The sequence below is a fragment of the Antechinus flavipes genome, chromosome 3 (assembly GCF_016432865.1).
Source record: "Antechinus flavipes isolate AdamAnt ecotype Samford, QLD, Australia chromosome 3, AdamAnt_v2, whole genome shotgun sequence".
In the NCBI taxonomy this organism is placed as follows: Eukaryota; Metazoa; Chordata; class Mammalia; order Dasyuromorphia; family Dasyuridae; genus Antechinus; species Antechinus flavipes.
The window spans coordinates 495,861,703-495,881,961 of record NC_067400.1 but is presented as its reverse complement, the minus strand read 5'-3'; positions in this window follow the sequence as shown (position 1 = coordinate 495,881,961).

The following is a 20,259-nucleotide window of genomic DNA, read 5'->3' as shown; positions in this document are numbered from 1 at the left end:
CACAAGTTTAAAAAAAAACTAGCATTTACATAGTGTTTTATGGTTTTCAAAGCACTTTTCAAGTAGTATCTCATTTTCTTCACAACAGTGGATGCAGGTACATCCAGGTGATATTATAGTCCCAAATTTACAGATGAAGACACTGAGCAGAAAGAATTTAACTAATTTGTCTAGCAGCACAAAAGTTTTAAGTGTATGATGTCACATTTGAACTTCAAGTGTTTCTTATTTTATGTTCAGTGCTCTATCTAGTATATCATCTAGCTGATCCACAGGGAAGATGTATGTACAAACTGGATAATCTTCAGTACATCTTTACCAATCACTTATTCACAACTTGTATAAACAAGATATAACCATAAATTCTGGTACCTGAGGCAAATATTTGAAGTATGTTTAAAGAGGAAGAGAAGTGGGGGAAAAATTAGAGAAAATGCTGAAAAAAATAAGTTTGATCTTTGGCAAGGCCAAGAAAACTTAGCAAATCTGCTGCTCAGTCAACTGTGACAATAGATTTGAATGCTCTGATGATAAACTCACTGGACTGGAATAAAGAAACTAGACATAGTTTTAGTGTCAAATGAACATTTACTACCTTTCTAGTCTTGGGAATATCCCTTAACAGAAATATCTTGCTAGCAATGATGCTCAAGATCTGACCCTCACAGCCTTGGGGATCCCCAAGATCTTTTCAGGGGATCTGCAAGGTCAAAAATATTTTAATAATAATACTAAGGCTTTGTTTGCATTTTTCACTCTCATTATCTTGTGAGTGTAAGTGGAGTGTTTCAGAAGCTAAATGATCTGTGAATTAAAGATTTAACTGCAAACTGAGTTAATAACTCATCCACAGAAATATATTTTTGTTATAAAAATGGATGAATTTACAAACATGACTGGACTTGCTTTTTGCTAACATTCATCCAAAAACATATTTTATGTAAATACTATGCAGATTACTGATACTGCTAAAATATTCAAAATGTTGGCTATCTTTATTAAATCTCATGGTTTATAGAGGAGCAACTGTGAGGACCTTTTTACTAGTACAAAAACGATGGTGGATGATCTTAACACAGTTCAAGGCAGTGATATCAAACTTACTAGTGTTTATTGTATTCTAACTGTGAAAACTCACAGTTAAAAAATTAAAAGCCAGGTTGATCCACACTTAACACAGTATACCAAGATAAGGTCAAAATGGATTCATGATCTAGACATAAAGAATGAGATTATAAATATATTAGAAGAACATAGGATAATTTACCTCTCAAACCTGTGTAGGAAGAAGGAATTTGTGGCCAAAAAATTAGAGATCATTATTGATAGAAATTATTGATAGATTGATAGAAAATTTTGATTATATTATGTTAAAAAGTTTTTGTACAAACAAAACTAATGCAGACAGGATTAGAAGGGAAGCAATAAACTGGGAAAACATTTTTACATTCAAAGGTTCTGATAAAGGTCTCATTTCTAAAATATATAGAGAATTGACTCAAATTTATAAGAATTCAAACCATTCTCCAATTGATAAATGACCAAAGGATATAAACAGACAATTTTCAGATGAAAAAACTGAAACTATTTCTAGTCATATGAAAAGATGCTCCAAATCATTATAGATCAGAGAAATTCAAATTAAGACAACTGAGATACCACTACACACCTGTCAGATTGGCTAAGATGACAGGAAAAGATAATGACGAATCTTGGAGGAGATGTGGGAAAATTAGGACACTGATACATTGTTGGTGGAATTGCGAATGAATCCAACCATTCTGGAGAGCAATTTGGAACTTTGCTAAAAAAGTTATCAAACTTTGATCCAGCAGTGTTACTACTGGGCTTATATCCCAAAGAGATCTTAAAGAGGGGAAAGGGACCCACATGGACAAAAATGTTTGTAGCAGCCCTTTTTGTAGTGACTAGAAACTGAAATTTGAATGGATGCCCATCAATTGGAGAATGGCTGGGTAAATTGTGGTATATGAATGTTATGGAATATTCTTGTTCTATAAGAAACGACCAACAGGATGATTTCAGAGAGGCCTAGAGAGACTTATATGAACTGAAGCTAAGTGAAATGAGCAGAATCAGATCATTATATACTTCAACAACAAGATTATATGATGATCAATTCTGATGGAAGTGGCTCTCTTCAACAATGAGATGATTCAAACCAGTTCCAGTTCAGTAAAGAAGAGAATCAGTTACACCCAGAGAGAGAACTATGGGAAATGAGTGTGGACCACAACATAGCATTTCCACTCTCTGTTATTGGTTGCTTACATTTTTGTTTTCCTTCTCAGGTTTTTTTCTTTCTTTCTAGATTTGATTTTTCTTGTGCAGCAAAATAATACACACACACACATACACACACATACATACATATATATACAGTTAACATATACTTTAACATATTTAACATGTATCGGACTACCTGCCATCTAGGGGAAAGGGTGGAAGGAAGGAGGGGAAAAATTAGAACAGAAGGTTTTGTAAGGATCAGTGTTGAAAAATTACCCATGCCTATGTTTTGTAAATAAAAAGCTATAATAACAAAATAATAATAACAACAATAATACTGTGATAAAGGTGCTGCAGATATTATTCCCATTCTCCAGATAAAGAAACTGAGTCTTGGACAATTAGTCATCTCCATGGTGATCTAACTACTAAGAGTAAGAAAAGTAAGAAAAGAAATGCCTATGTACAAACATGTTATTTTTAAAAGTCTTATCATTCACATGAACTGCTATTGAGTGAAGTGAACAGAAAAAGGAGAACAATGACAGCAAGATTGCGTGATGACCGACTATAATCAACTAACCTCTTCTAAGCAGTACATTGATCCATGATAATTCCAATAGCCTTGGAATGTAAATGGCATCCACCTATAGAGGGAAAAAAAAACTATGGAGACTGAATGCAGATCAAAATATACTATTTTCACCTTTTTTGATTGTTTGCTTTTTCTTGTGATTTTCCCTCTCATTCTGATTTTTTTCCCATAACATGACTAATATAAAAATTTATTTAAATAATTGTAGATATACACGCTATATCAGAGTGTTTGCTATTTTGGATAGGGGATAGATAAGGGAGAAAGAAATTGGAATTCAACATCTTACAAAAATGAATGTTGAAAACTATCTTTATATGTAACTAGAAAAATAAAATGCTATTGAAATTTTTTTAAATGCCAGCTTCATTTATGTATAACCTCAAAGAAGCACCAAAAATAAATAATTGTATTAAATTTTGTCTCTTGAGTGCTCATCTTTTTAATATTCTTATATTTTTAATATTCAAATATCATTTTATATTATATTAAATATTACATTATATTCTTGTTTGTTTTATAATATTTTATAAATATTATATTATAATATTTTGATATTCAAACATTAATATTTGAAATTCAAAATTTCAAAGTATGTCTACTGCATACTGAAGTATGATGGTTATTTCAAGGAAAATCATTTGTGTAATTACCTGAAGTAGACATTTCCCTCCCAAAGGATACAACTTTTACTTGAAAGAATGATTGACAAACTATGATTATTGAGACTTAAATCTGGCAAATATATCCCCAAAATTAACTTGTTACATCAAAGAAAACAAATTATAATATTTATTGCCACTATGATATTATATCTAATATGATATACTGTAGTTTTCAAAAGAAAATTAGAATTTTGGAAAAGTTTTACCAGCTACCCTGAGCATGACAGTTTTCCAATACTTAAAGATTTTTCTGATGAGTTCAATTGCAATATTAATGTGATTTTTAAAATATTGTACAACATAATGTCAATTTTTTAAAGAAAACAACAATTTCCAAATGATCAGTGCAAGATACTGATCATTCACGGGTTAAAGATCCATTCAGAACACAATAGACTAATGGATTTTAATGTTAACAGAGAACAAAAAATTCATTGTCATAGTTTTAGATTCTATATTGTAAATAATTATTAGAAAACCAGTGCTTGTGAGGTTTGATATGTGTCAAAGAATATCCACTTTGCTTACAAATATTTTTATTCATCATTTTAATTTCTAATACAATAAAATCCTTAGATTTAACCCGCACAAACAAAAACTCTTTGAGGTCTTCAGTAACTTTTGAGTGTAGTGCTGAGACTAAAAAGCTTAAGAATCACTATCTTATTGTGTGGCTTTAAAAGGACTTTGAAAATTCTAACATGCTTTTTGTAAGAGGAGGAGAGAATAATTAGCAATATGTAGTGTTACATTTCCCTCCTTCTCTCTCCCTCTTCCTCTCCCTCTTTTTCCTTTCTTCTCTTAGGATTCAACTTTTTTTTTTTTTTTTTTTTTTGGGGGGGGGTGGGGGCGAGAGGTAAGTTAGCCCAGGAGGAAGAAGAAGCTCTTTTTAAAAAATGAAATTTCTAAAGAGATCGTTTCTGTAAGTATGAATACCTTCAAGTTGCCTAAAACAGATGTGTCAGTAGTGACATCACTTAAGATTTTAAGGACATGTCACCAAGATAGAAACAAGGTCAGTTAATGGAGAATGAATACAAAATTATAGCTTAGTCTAGTAAGACTAGTAAAATATTGTAGTAAAGCTAAAGTTTAGAGGCCTGGGCAAGTCACTTAATCCTATTTGCCTCAGTTCTTTATCTATAAAGTCAGCTGGAAAAGGAAATGACAAAACTACTGCGGTATCTGTGCCAAGAAAACCACAAATCAGATCTTGATGAATGGGACATGACTGAAAATGAGAGAACTTAAAAGGAAAATTAAAGACAAAAAGTTTTTAAGCTAGGTGGTACAGTGGATAGAATGTTGGGTCTGGAGTCAGGAAAACCAGAGTTTATATCTGAACTTAGATACTGATAGTGTGATCCTGGGCAAGTCACTTAATTTTAGTCTGCTTCAGTTCCCTCAGTTGTAAAAGGATCATATAGTAAATACTTCACAATATTATTGTGAGAATATAATTGTAAAATACTTAGTATAGCATCTGATATACAGTAAACTTATTTTCTTCCCTTTCCCTAACCTATCCTGTGGGAAAAAGGAATACTGTTAGAACAATTGTTATTTTACAAAATTGTTTTTCCTAATATTTGTAATTTTGGCTTTAGTAAATATTAATCTATTACTTATCTTTGATTCTAATTCTAAATTCTTCATTCTATTCTATTGATATAGTTTTCTATTTTTTATATCCTATATGAAATATTTTTTAAATAGACAGGAGGTAAGTGACTTGCCCATTGTCACACCGGCAGTATCTGAGGCTTAATTTGAAATCCAAAAGTCTGAATTCCTAGATCTGCATTCCATACATTTTGCCCCCTAGTGGTTATTTTCATAGAATACATGGTTTTAATCTGTTTCCATCTTTGGCAGGGACAGATGCACCTATCTCCCATCCAAGTGTGCTAGAGAGAAAGGGTCTCATAGGCCCAAAAAAATCTATTCTGTAATTTTACCAGTTGCAACCATCCTAGTTAAACCACTTCTGGAATCTCCACAAGCACTACAACTTCTGGCCTGCATATCCAGTAATACCTTCTGTTAATCTTAGACTGGCCTAAGGTAGAGAGTCATTAAGTATAAAAACTGATGGTGTTAACTACTTATTCTTAATAAACTAGAACAGGGATTCTCATACTTTTTCTCCTCATAACCCCATTTTGCCTGAGAAATGTTTACACAGCCCCAAGTATACAAGTCTACAAATAAAACATTTGCTGATAATAAATCATAAGGAAATTTATTTTAAAACAATTCTTTGATATACATGTATATTAAAAATAAAACAAATTTGCATACTAATGAGATGGATTGCTTGTTTATTTTTACATAAAGAATTAAATCTTAGAGAATATTTGATACTGCAGGGCACAAGCATTCAGAAGCCTTTTACTGTGGCCATATTTTTCCCAACCAGCATATTCATTTAAAAGACTCTCTAATGGGGTTGAGACCCACAGTTTAAAAAACTTTGATCTAAAACACCAAAATGGCAGCAAAACAAAGAAGCCATATGATAGAGTATAAAGGTCATTGGACTTGGAGTAATAGAACTTCAGATCAAGCCTCAGCCCCAAGCTTTACTATTTCTATGTCCTTGGCAAATTACTATAGGTAACTGAGCTTCAGTTTCTTCATTTGTAAAATGGGAATTTTTACACTATGAACTTGACAAGAAGTGTTAAATAGATGTAAACTTTTTTTTTCTGAAAGTATTTCATATGTTTAAAGCATTGAATGGAATAAAATGGAACACATACATGTTGAGAGAATGCAAATAAAGTTAGATTCAGAGACAAACTAAGACAGAACAACCAGAATTTAGAAGATTCTGATAGTACTTGATGTTCTTCCTGATTAAGAAATAAATAAGCTTAGCAAGATGGTATCAGACACCAGGTAATCTTTTTACCAACCTTACTCTACCCTTCTCCCTCAACCCCAAGCAGCAACATATTTTCACTAGCCCTAGCCACAATGAATAAATGAAGGAATGAAGAAATGATAAATAAATAAAAACAAAAATAAAATGCTAGTTACATATCTGGCATGGCTGATGCAATAAGGTTAAGGTGATGTGATAAGCTATCAAACTTTCCTATGTTGGTAACATTTGGACATGAAAGTGTATTTTGTTTTCTATTTCTTTCAACTTCTGGGTTAAACATTGTTTAGGTAAGTGATTACTTACTTGAAGCATGAATTTTTCTTCTTATTATTCTTCCCACTTCTGGGTAATTTCAACGGTCTCTTTCATCAATTCTGCCACCAGACAATTAGGCTGAGAGATCAAAGTAAAGCTGATGATAAATTTTGTTATAATAGATGTTATACTTGTTATTATAGGTGTCTATGGGGAGAAAAATTACAAACAGGAAAAAAGCCTAAGTATTAGGTAAAATGCAATTTTAGCAATTATCTATAATTTTTCAATTCCTGTGATCTTTCTTGCTCTCATTATTACTGAAAATTAGGAATTAGAGATACTTTATTTAAAATAATTATATTTGTATTCCAAGGTCATTGGAGTGTGGGTAAGGATGTATTTAAATGATTGAGTGAATGACAGGCATAAGAGGTTCAATATTCTCTTTTTTACAGACATTTGAATCAAATGAGAGTAAGAAGAAAAAATTCTGAACTCCTTTTGGGCATTGCATATTATTAGCAAATGTGGTCCCCTGTAGTTGAAATCTTTTCTAAGTGTCAGGTTTATCTTTCACATCACTGTTTGAATTTAGCTCTATTCAGAATCAAACAAATTAATTTCCTAGTTACTTTACAGTAGTTGAATGGGTCAGAAAAATGAGAGAATCCTGTCATAAACATGGTTGTTTTTGTCAACCTGCAAGTTCAGATGAGTATTTTTAAATTAATTCAATGAAAACTTTTAAAGGATGAGATCATTTCAATTGTTGGGCATTTTAAAAATAAGAGTCTATTGTCCAGTTAAATGAATGTTCACCAAATAAAGGCTATCAGCAAACTGATTTCATTCATTCAACATTTATCAAGCACCTATTTTTGTGCAATACACTATGATCACTGTTGTTCAGTCATTTCAGCTATGACCAATACTTTATGATGCCTTTTAGGATTTTCTTGGCAAAGATATTGGAGTAATTTGATATTTTTTTCTTTAGTATTTCACTGCAAAAGAAACTGAGGTAAACATGCTAAGTGACTTGCCAAGTAGGGTCACACAGCTTTTAAGTCTCTAAAGCCTGATTCGAACTTACAAAGATGAATATTCCTAACTTTAGGTTTAACATTCTATCCACTGTGCTATCTACCTACTCTTGCGATAATTAGTTAATAATAAATAATAAACTGGAAGAATGATAATATCTCATACTTATATAGATTTTACTGTTAATAGACCACTTTCCTTAATAATAGTTAATATAGTTAATAATAATAATATAGTTAATAATAACATTACTATTCTTATTATGCAAATGAAGAAACTGAGGCTCAGAAAAATGAAATGATTTATACATAGTCATACATTTTGTAAGTAAGTGTCAAGACTCAACTCCAGGTTTTTCTGACTTTACTTATCTTCAGTGATCTTCCTCCAGTACTTCTAATAAGCAACTATCTGGGAGTAGGCAGAATGTTGCAACTACAGTCAGAAAAACCCAAGTTTGATTCCTGCCTCAGATTTACTTGTTGTATGACCCTAGGCAGTCACTTAGCCTCTATCAGTGTTCTTGCTGTGTTGACAATTTACAAAGCATTTTCTTTATCACAACCATAAGAGGTAGGTAGTAAAAATATTAATCACTGCTTTATGAATGAGGGAAATTAAGGCCCAGAAATGTTAAGTGATTATAGACTTAATAAGCTACCAAGGCAAAATGAAACTCGGATGTCTTGATTCCAAATTCAGTAAACTTTCCACTATACCAAGCTACCACCAAATACAACTTCATTTGAGGAAGAAAACATTATTGAAATGTGTAAGTTAAAACTAAATAAACTTATATGTAAATGTTTTATACTACTTTCCATTGTATTTGTAAATATTTGATGAACATCTTTTTAAGACAGGAAGCATGTTTTACCAGAAATAAAAAAGGACTTTCCAAATTTAGTTCTTATCACGCCCCTTTCCACACTATACTTTTGAACCAAACTGTCCCCCTCATTTCAACATTTCACCTCCCTTATCTGTATATTTGAACAAATTGTCCCCCAGTCCTGAAATTCATTCATTCATCTTTACCTTTCCAAATCCTCCAAGCCTCAGTTTATATTCCAGCTTTCAGAGCTCCTCAACAATTTTCTTCATCTTAGAATATTATGTATTATATACATATATGCCCAACACAGAAGAATATAAACCCTTAAAGACAGGGATTATTTAATTTTTGTATCTCTAGCTTTGCACAGGTAGCATCATTGTATCATAAATTCAGAGTTGGAAAAATGTAGAAACCATCTAAGTCAGTTACCTCATTTTACAGAAGAAGAAATTGAATGTCCAAAACTACACAGCTAATAAATAATATGAACTTGGTTCTCTAACATTAATTTCAGCACACTTTCTACTGTGCTACATTGCATCTGATTGATACTTTAAAAGTATCAATTTCATTGACCTGAAATGAATGGAGTGGAATAGAAATGACAAGATGCTGGCAGATCCAGTAGCCTAATTTCTGTCTTTCTTTCTTCCCTTTAATCAGCACTGAGAGGTAAATGAGTTCATATGGTTATATAAAAGCCAATACTGTTTTTGTGAGAAAGAGCAGTATGCAACTCTACAGGGACACTATTCATACTCATATAGACAGGATTTTGGGAAGATGGCAAAGTATATTGGAAAATTCCAAACTCTCCAGATGTCCCCCAAATACAGGACAAATTAGCACCTTCTATGCAAACGTAGAGCAGTAAAAACTATCAAGAGCTGGAGCAGAACAGTGGTCTTCTGGGGATAAGTGAAGAAGATAAGAAGAAAGATATTAGGTCTGAAGTTTGGTCCCTATGAATTGTAAACTTCTCTAGGCTAGTTCAGCTGAAATAGCTAAAGGCAAGTGCCAGGGCTGGATGGGTTAGGAGGTAGCCCCAGTGCCAGCCACAGGAATCTTTGCCTATTAGTCAGAGTGGGGAGTCTGGCATCTGAAGCAGGGAAGAGGGATCTACTGAAAGGACACCAGACCCAATGATGGTGCTGAGGCATGGCCTTGGGCAATAAGGAACCAGAAGATGCCCAGTAAGTGCAAAAGCAGTGGGGCAGAGAAGCCACTGGCTGTGGTCACTTATAGGAGCATGGTGTTCCTGGCCAGAAGGGAGAACTGAAGGAAGACCCGAGGCCAGAGGCAACATCCTCTAAACCCAGAACAAGCTCATATTTTTTTTAAAAAATTAAAGTAAAATTTTTGGGTCATTCATTGTGAATTCATGGATAAGTGGTAAAAATCCAATTTAAGAAGCACACCTTGGAAACCTCTTATATTGTCTATATCCATCTTGAGAGTTCACTTTGTTGAAAAGTCTTTCTTAACACATCCAGCCATTCTGGAGAGCAATTTGGAACTATGCTCAAAAAGCTATCAAACTGTGCATGCCCTTTGATCCAGCAGTGTTTCTACTGGGCTTATACCCCAAAGAGATACTAAAGAAGGGAAAGGGACCTGTATGTGCCAAAATGTTTGTGGCAGCCCTGTTTGTAGTGGCTAAAAGCTGGAAAATGAATGGATGCCCATCAATTGGAGAATGGTTGAGTAAACTGTGGTATATGAACGTTATGGAATATTACTGTTCTGTAAGGAATGACCAGCGGGATGAATACAGAGAGGACTGGCAAGACTTATATGAACTGATGCTAAGTGAAATGAGCAGAACCAGGAGATCATTATATACCTCAACAACAATACTGTTTGAGGATGTATTCTGATGGAAGTGGATCTCTTCGATAAAGAGAGCTAATTCAGTTTCAATTGATCAAGGATGAACAGAAGCAGCTACACCCAAAGAAAGAACACTGGGAAATGAATATAAACTGCTTGTATTTTTGTTTTTCTTCCTGGGTTATTTATACCTTCTGAATTCAATTCTCCTTGTGCAACAAGAGAACTGTTCGATTCTGCATACATATATTGTGTCTAGGATATACTATAATATAATTAACACATATAAGACTGCTTGCCATCTAGGGGAGGGGATAGAAGGGAGAGAAGGGAAAAGTCGGAACAAAAGTGAGTGCAAGGGATAATGTTGTAAAACCCAGGCATATGGTCTGTCAATAAAAAGTTAAAATAAAAAAATAATAAAATAAAAAATAAATAAATACAGTAAAAAAAAAAAAAAAGCAGGAGTACTAATTATGATTTCAAAGTTAAAGCTAAAATAGATTTAATCAAAAGATAAAAATAGGGAAACTACACCATATGTCAGCCATATTAATCAATATTGTTTCAGATTATTTAAAATAATTAGATAGTATGAGATTGAAATATTACTGTAGTAGAAAATGATGAATTGATGGAGTCTAAAAAAGATGGAAAGATTTGGACTTATGAAGAAAGATGCTAGCCACCTGCAGAGAAACAGAGGAAAACAAGCATGTATATAGATGTCTGTGTATATATATGCGTGTGTTTAGATAATCTCTGTATGTGTGTATATGTCTGTATCTGTATTTAATTTTAGCTTTCTTGGGGAAATGAGAGGGGGGAAGGGCAAAAAAAAAAAAAAAAGAAAACCTATAAGGAAACATAGAAAACATAGACATCTCTCAATACAATGAAGTATTTATTATATAGGCTTTCTTGAAATAGAAATATATTCCTTTATATTTTGAATCCTCTATTGTGTTGTGCTATTCACATAACATTTTTTTCTATTTTATATTTGTTTTAAATAATTTTTAAAAATAATTAGGAAATATTTAACAAAATAAGTAAAAATACAATACAAGAAAATAATCACACAGCTTGACTCAGAACAAGCATTCCTCTGGTCATGCACCATGTAAAAGTGATATATTACTGTAGCTGTAAGGGACCTTAAAGTATGTCTACACCAACCTCCTCATTTTAGAGAAGAAAATGAGATATAAAGGAGATGAAAAGTTATCTTTCCAGAATTATACAGTTATTCTGTGGCAAAACAGGACTTGATCCCATTTTCGAGATTTTAATCCAGTTCTCTTTTCTCTACATCATGTTCCATCTCCTTGGTTCACAGTCCTTTAAGGAGGAAGAGCTGTCCTGTGCTGGCCTAGATTGGTAGGGTCCACTACCACATTCACTGGTAGGGACTTTCTAATACCATTTTCAAAGGCTCCAAAGCAGAGACATAGAATGAAAACAAACCAATCTTTATACTGTTAACTGCACCTGACTCAGAAGCATTTAACAAATTCATAGTCAATCAAATTAGATATACTTGGTTGAAGGAAAAGTTCAAATGAATATCAAAAAGAATATCAGAACAAACTCAAAGGATTACCATCTTATGATATAATTGATTATATATATAATTGATTGATTGATTGTGTGTATATATATATAGTGTATATATATAATGTATAATTGATATCAATTTATATCAAATATATTATTAAAACTATTGATTGATTGATATGTGACATAAAAAATACCTAATCTGGAAAACAAGTGAAAGAATAATTCAAAAATCACTAGACTTCCTTAAAACCATAACTTTTAAAAATGTTGAGCTTTAAATTTCAAGGAATCGTGAATGAAAATTACCCCTGACAATTTGAATGAGAGCAAAGTGCAATTGGAAATAATGTATCTATCATGAGGAAGAAAGAAAGGTGGAAAGGAAGGAAGGAAGGAAGGAAGGAAGGAAGGAAGGAAGGAAGGAAGGAAGGAAGGAAGGAAGGAAGGAAGAAAAGGAGGGAGGCAGGAAGGAGGGAGGAAGGAAGGAAGGGAGGAAGGAAGGAAGGAAGGAAGAAAGAAAGGAAGGAAGGGAGGGAGGGAGGGATGGAGGAAGGAAGGAAGAAGAAGGAAGGAAGGAAGGAAGGAAGGGAGGGAGGGAGGGAGGGAGGAGGGAGGGAGGGAGGGAGGAAGGAAGGAGGAAGGAAGGAAGGAAGGAAAAAAGGAAGGAAGGAAGGAAGGAAGGAAGGAAGGGAGGAAGGAAAAAAGGAAGGAAGGAAGGAAAAAAGGAAGGAAGGAAGGAAGGAAGGAAGGAAGGAAGGGAGGGAGGGAGGGAGGAAGGAAGGAAGGAAGGAAGGAAGGAAGGAAGGAAGGAAGGAAGGAAGGAAGGAAGGAAAGAGAAGAGGATGAAACAGCAAGAGAGAGGAGAAAGAGGGCTTGGTATAAAAATACATCAGATTTAATCAGGAAACTACAGATAATTGGGATGGAGGATAAAAGGAAAGTTAATACTGGAGAGGGAAGAGTCACAAGCAAAATAAGTTTCCTTGTCCTGAAGAAGGAATTAAAAGGCAAAAATGAAAACAACTAGAATCAAAGTATCTTAAATAGTCTCTTAGACAACTAGAGAATGACTAAACAAATTGTAATATACGAATGTAATAAAATATTATTACATGGTGCAAAATATTTTTTTTTAAAAAACACCTTTAGAAAATTCCAAGTAATCTAACTGAAATGATGTGCAATAGACTTAAGAGACAAATTATATAAGAACAATATTATTAAGATAAACAACTTTGAAAGGCCGAAGGACTCTGCTCAGAACAAAGGCCAACTATGTAACCAGAGAACCTATGATGAAGCATATTAATCAACTACTGACAGAAAAGGAATAGGCAAGATACAGAAGCAAATTTTGTAACATGGCGATTGTTTGTATTAATTTTGCTTGACTATGCTTACTTGTTATAAGGATTATTGTTTTTTCCTTTCTTACTCAAGATTTATAGAGACAGGGCTATTGGGGGAAAGGAAGATTAGCAATAGTGATGCTCAAAAAAAGAAGGCCATTTTAATATTTTTAACATGTACACAGGAGAACAAAAGAAAATTCAGAAAGAAGCAGAGACAAGAAAGACAGTCTTGAAATAAAATACTATTTTTTTTGAAAAGCAAGCTGTTTGAAGTAGAGATTCATAGTTTTCTATAGAATCCTCTTATTTTGTGCTGTATGTGGAAGTGATCTGGTTTTTGTTTGTTTTTAAATTCAGAATGAAAAAAAAAATTAAATAAAAAACCACTATATTCTAGAATTTTGCCAAAGATCATTAACTTAAATTTTTCAGATTCTATTTTTCTTCTCCTCTTTTAGAAAATTTAGACATTTGCCCTTCTCCAACCTTGCATCATTCTATTGTTCTCCACTATCTTTCACTAAGAGTAAGTCAGCAATTATATGTACCAGGCCTTTTGGTATCCTCAGATACAGTTTTTTCTAGGTCTGGTGACTTGAATTTGTCAAGTGTTGCTACTATATTATCTCCCTACTTAGCTTGAGCTTCACTTCCTAATTAATAATTTTTCTTCTGTTCTTTCTAGTGTAAAGAGACATTAACTTATTGAACCCATTTAAGTTTAGCCAATAAACAGAATGTCAGAGATGAAAGTGGGGACAGATAGCCGGATAAACTTTATTTTTAAATTTTTGTTTTCAAATTTCAGGTAGTGAGACAGCACAATAGAAAAATACTGGGCTTGGACTCAGACAGATTTGAGTTCAAATTCTGCTGCACATACTTACTAGCCATGTAACCAGGGACAAATCATTTAACCAGTCTGTTTCCCAGGTTCCTCATCTATAAAATGAGGATAATAACAATCCCTACTTTAACAAGGATGTTGTGAGGATCAAAATGTGGAGTGGTCTACAATCATTAAAGTACTTTATTAATGCTAGTTATTATTATTAAACTAAATTTTCTCTTTTCATTTAACAAAAATCTATTTTCTTAGCCTTCCACTTCTCCACTCACACTATGCGTGAAGGGGAACCATTGTAACAAATATGCACTCCAGTAAAAGAAAGTCCTACATTGATCTTATCAAAGAGAGAGAGACAGAGAGACAGAGAGATAGAGAGAGAGAGAAAATCTGAAATTATACTATGACTTGGGCCATCATGTTTATAGGTATGAAAGTATAAAATCTATAAATCTATCCCTCCTTTGGAACAGTGATTGATCATTGCATTGATCAGGTTTTTTCATCTTCTAAAGTTGTTTGTCTTTAGTGTTTTATTGTGTAAGTTGCACTGGTTCCATTTGCTTCATCCTATACCAGTTTATACAGCTCTGCCCTATATTCTCATCATTTCTCACAGCACAGTAATATCCCAATACATGTGTATAACCATAATTTGTTTAGCCATTTTCAATTGATGATCACTCCCTTAGTTGTGGTTTTTTCCACTTTATCAAGGCTCTAATTATTAGGAAGTTTTTCCTGACATGAAACCTAAAGGTGCTCTCCTCCACCCCACCTTGTTTCTGCTCATTGTTCCTGGTTCTGCTTTCTGGAAATAAATATTTGCACATATCTAATGGGAAAGTTTAATTATTAGCTCCATAATATGTTACCAATTATAATCATTCATCTGCCTATTCTTGGACTCAAAAGCCATTCACAATGCTCATATGAAGAGTTGTCTCTGTAATCTATGTTATCTTTCAGTTTTTGAGAGGCATTCTTAAACCAACCATTAAGTTGCTGACATCCTCGGAATGAGGATAAAATAAGTGGCAATTCAATTAATTCAAAATCACTCAAAAAAGCACTTTTTAAATGCTTTCTCTGCTCAGAGATCAGCAATAGGAACAATATAAAGATAATTGATCAGGGAGCTATTTAAGAAATGAAAATGATTATGAAGTGTTAAAAATCATAAATGTTTCTTTTGTTTAAAAAGGCAATAGCTTTGAAGATTGAGGAGACCTTTGTGTATAGACCAGGAAGTTACTTGTTCCTTCATTTCAATCATGTCCCCTCTTCATGGCCCCATTTGGGGTTTTCTTGGCAATGGTATTAGAATGGTCTGGCATTTCCTTCTCAAGCTCATTTTACAGATGAGGAACTGAGGCAAATAGGATTAAGTCATTTGCCCAGGACCACAAAGCTATTAAAAACATAAGGCCAGATTTAAACTCAGGAAGATGTCTCCCTGACTCCAGGGAGGTCAGGAGAGGAATGCATCAGGAAGCATGTTCTTCCATAGTTAAAACCAAGAACACCTGCTAATGAAAAACATAGTTGCAAGAGTATTCCAGGCCTCAACTGAAGAGAAGAAGCAATCATGATATTAAAGAGGTGTTGACTAGCAAACCCTGAGTTCATCAGTATGAAGGTAAAATTTCAGCTGATCAGTATCTCTCGGGTGAGACACAATGTTCCAGGAAATTAAGACTAAACAGAGCTACTGAAGGAAAATTCACATACACAGGTGTATAATATTTATAAAGAAGCATTTGCTATGTACCAGGCACTGCCCTGGATATTGGGATACAGACCAAAAAAATGAAGTAAGCCCTTCCTTCAAAGAGCTTACATTATATCATGGAAAAAATAAAATAAATAGAAAATTAAATATAAAATACATGCAAAGTAAATCTGAAGCAATTTTTGACTGGAATGAGGAAAGAATATCAACTATGAGAACCAAGATAGGCTTCCTTCCAGGAGGTGGCACTTGAGCTGATCTTTGAAGGAAGCCTGTGGTTTCATGAGGCAAAGATGAAGAGGAAATGCATTCCAGAAAGGAATAGGAGAAAACAGAAAGTAGGCCAACATACCTAGAATATAGATTTGTGAAGAAGAATAAACCTGGAAAGGTGAGGTAGAAGCAATAAGAAAGAGCTCTTTTAAAGCCCTTCTATCATTTCTCAAGTGTTTCTTTTATGGGACACAATTGAAAAAAAAGGATGATTGATTCAGTTCTCCTGACCATATTAATTCCTACATATAGTATCACCAGTGGAGACACTGATTGTAAACAGTTTATTCAAGGATTTAGCCAAGAACAGGGGAAGAATATAGGATGAGGATAGAAAGAATAGTAGGATCCAATGAGTATTTTTTTAAAGCATAAGGGAAAGCATGATGTTTGTAACCAACCAGGAAGGAGCTAGTAGAATTGGGAAAGATTGAAGATTGTGGCAGGGGATAATGGTGAAGGTCATCTTCTAGATAAGATGAGGGGATATGGAATATAAGATACATATAGAAGTTAACCTTGGCAAACATAAGGATCACCTTACCATTAAGACTAAAGTGAAGTATTAGATATTTAGAAATAATGTCACATGGATATGAGATAAGGAAGAGTAGATAAACAGAGCTCTTGGAGCTCAATTTTTTCAGTTAAGTATGTACCAAAGTTCTCAAGAGAAACCATAAGGTGTTATGGGAAGCTTCAAGAGAGAAGAAAAGACTTAGAAAAGTTGCTGTGGTAAGAAAAGGGGATTAATTAGAGAGGTATAGTAGGTTTGCCTTGTTATAGAAAGGATCCAATTAAAATTAGTTAACATAAATTTACTGTGAATCTAATCAACTTGATTTGGTTATTTCCTACAATTCCATTTAGTATCATGTGAATGTGAGTAAAGGAAGTGGATAGTGCAAAATCAGTAGTAAGACAAAGAAGCAAGAGATTCTAGAGTAGAGGATAGTGTAAAATTAAAGTGGTTCATAAAGAATTCATTATTGAAAAGGGAGGAAAAAGTAACCAGAAAAAGAGATTAGAGGCTGGTATACTATACTGAGGGATGGAAAGCTTGAAAGTTATAGTGAAAACAAAGAGTAGATTTAGGAGTTAACCAGAGAAAACAGAAAGATAAAAGATTATGATCAGAGAAAGGAAACAAAATCCTTGAACCTGGAAACAGAATACTTATACATTATGGCAAGATTAAGAGTACAACCACCCTCAGGTATAGCTGAAATAAAGTGAAGAATCAAAGGATATGAATAGACAATTCTCAGATGAAGAAATTGAAACTATTTCTAGCCATATGAAAAGAGGATCCAAGTCATTATTAATCAGAGAAATGCAAATTAAGACAACTCTGAGATACCACCACACCTGTCAGATTGGCTAGAGTGACAGGGAAAGATAATGCGGAATGTTGGAAGGGATGTGGGAAAACGGGGACACTGATACATTGTTGGTGGAATTGTGAACACATCCAGCCATTCTGGAGAGCAGTTTGGAACTATGCTCAAAAAGTTATCAAACTGTGCATACCCTTTGATCCAGCAGTGTTATTACTGGGTTTATATCCCAAAGAGATACTAAAGAAGGGAAAGGGACCTGTATATGCACGTGTTTGTGGCAGCCCTGTTTGTAGTGGCCAGAAACTGGAAACTGAGTAGATGCCCATCAATTGGAGAATGGCTAAATAAATTGTGATATATGAATATTATGGAATATTATTGTTTGGTAAGAAATGACCAGCAGGATGATTTCAGAAAGGCCTGGAGAGACTTACACAAACTGATGCTGAGTGAAATGAGCAGGACCAGGAGATCATTATATACTTCAACAACAATACTATAGGATGATCAATTCTGATGAACATGGCCCTTTTCAGCAATGAGATGAACCAAATCAGTTCCAATGGATCAGTAATGAACTGAACCATCTACACCCAGCGAAAGAACTCTGGGAGATGACTAAGAACCATTACATTGATTCCCAATCCCTATATTTTCGCCTGCCTGCATTTTGTATTTCCTTCACAGGCTAATTGTACAATATTTCAGAGTCTGATTCTTTTTGTACAGCAAAATAATGGTTTGGTCATGCATACTTATTGGGTATCTAATTTATACTTTAATATATTTAAAATGTACTGGTCATCCTGCCGTCTAGGGGAGGGGGTTGGGGGAAGGAAAATTGGAACAAAGGGTTCGGCAGTTGTCAATGCTGTAAAATTACCCATACATATAACTTGTAAATAAAAAGCTATTTAAAATTTTTTAAAAAAGAAATAAAGTGAAGGATTAGGTCATAGAAACTGAGTTAGAATAATTGAAGATACACATATATTAATATTGAAGTCTCCTATAAACCCTCTATAATAAAGGGTCTGGAGGGAAGAGGAAAACTAAACCAAGCACTTCATTATTTGTCTCCCTAACACAGTTCCTCACACATAATGTTTAATAAATGCTTAATCTATCTATTTTCCTACAATCCTTTTGACATACAGTTGCCAAAATTGTCTTAAGACATAAGTCTGATTATGCTTACTCTCTTGTTCAAGAATCTTCAATCACTCCCTATAGGCTCAAATATAGACTCCTCATCCTGACAAATTTAACTGCACTATAATCCAACTGCAACCTTCTTTTCTATGTCTATTTTATATAGTTCCTTTTGTGAAACTAGATACTAATTGTTCTCCGAACTTGACATTCAATTTCCTGTCTTCAAGTCATTTCCCAAGGGAAACAATAAACTGGGAAAATATTTTTACAGTCAAAGGTTCTGATAAAGACCTCATTTCCAAAATATATAGAGAATTGACTCTAATTTATAAGAAATCAATCCATTCTCCAATTGATAAATGGTCAAAGGATATGAACAGACAATTCTTAGACAAAGAAATTAAAACTATTTATAGATATATGAAAATATGCTCCAAATCATTATTAATCAGAGAAATGCAAATTAAGACAACTCTGAGATACCACTGCACACCTGTCAGATTGGCTAGAATGACAGAGAAAGATAATGAGGAATGTTGGAGGGGATGTGGGAAAAGAGGGACACTGATACAGTGTTGGTGGAAATGTGAACACATCCAACCATTCTGGAGAGCAATTTGGAAATATGCTCAAAAAGTTATCACACTGTGCATACCCTTTGATCCAGCAGTGTTTCTACTGGGTTTATACCCCAAAGAGATACTAAAGAAGGGAAAGAGACCTGTATGTGCCAAAATGTTTGTGGCAGCCCTGTTTGTAGTGGCTAGAAGCTGGAAAATGAATGGATGCCCATCAATTGGAGAATGGTTGAATAAATTGTGGCATATGAATATTATGGAATATTATTGTTCTGTAAGGAATGACCAGCAGGATGAATACAGAGAGGACTGGCGAGACTTATATGAACTGATGCTAAGTGAAATGAGCAGAACCAGGAGATCATTATATACCTCAACAACGATACTGTTTGAGGATGTATTCTGATGGAAGTGGATCTCTTCGATAAAGAGAGCTAATTCAGTTTCAATTGATCAAGGATGGACAGAAGCAGCTACACCCAAAGAAAGAACACTGGGAAATGAATATAAACTGCTTGCATTTTTGTTTTTCTTCCCGGGTTATTTATACCTTCTGAATCCAATTCTCCCTGTGCAACAAGAGAACTTTTTGGTTCTGCACACATATATTATATCTAGGATATACTGTAATCTATTTAACATGTAAAGGACTGCTTGCCATCTGAGGGAGGGGGTGGAGGGAGGGAGGGGGGAAATCGGAACAGAAGTGAGTACAAGGGATAATGCTGTAAAAAATTACCCTGGCATGGGTTCTGTCAATAAAAAGTTATTTTTTTTAAAAAGTCATTTCCCAGGCCTGGAATACCCTCCACCCTCCTGGCTGCCTCTTAAAAACCTTGGTTTTCTTCAAGATTTAACCTAAGAACCAATTTTTTTTTCCTGAAGCTTTACCTGATCCTCCTAGTTGTTATCATTCTCTTTTTTTCCAAATTACTTGGTACTTAGATATTTCTACATTGTATTCCACCAATATAATATGAGTTCTTCACAGACTGTTTTGTTTGTGTCTTTGTATCTTCAGCACTTTCTACTTAGGAAACTTGTTAAATTAA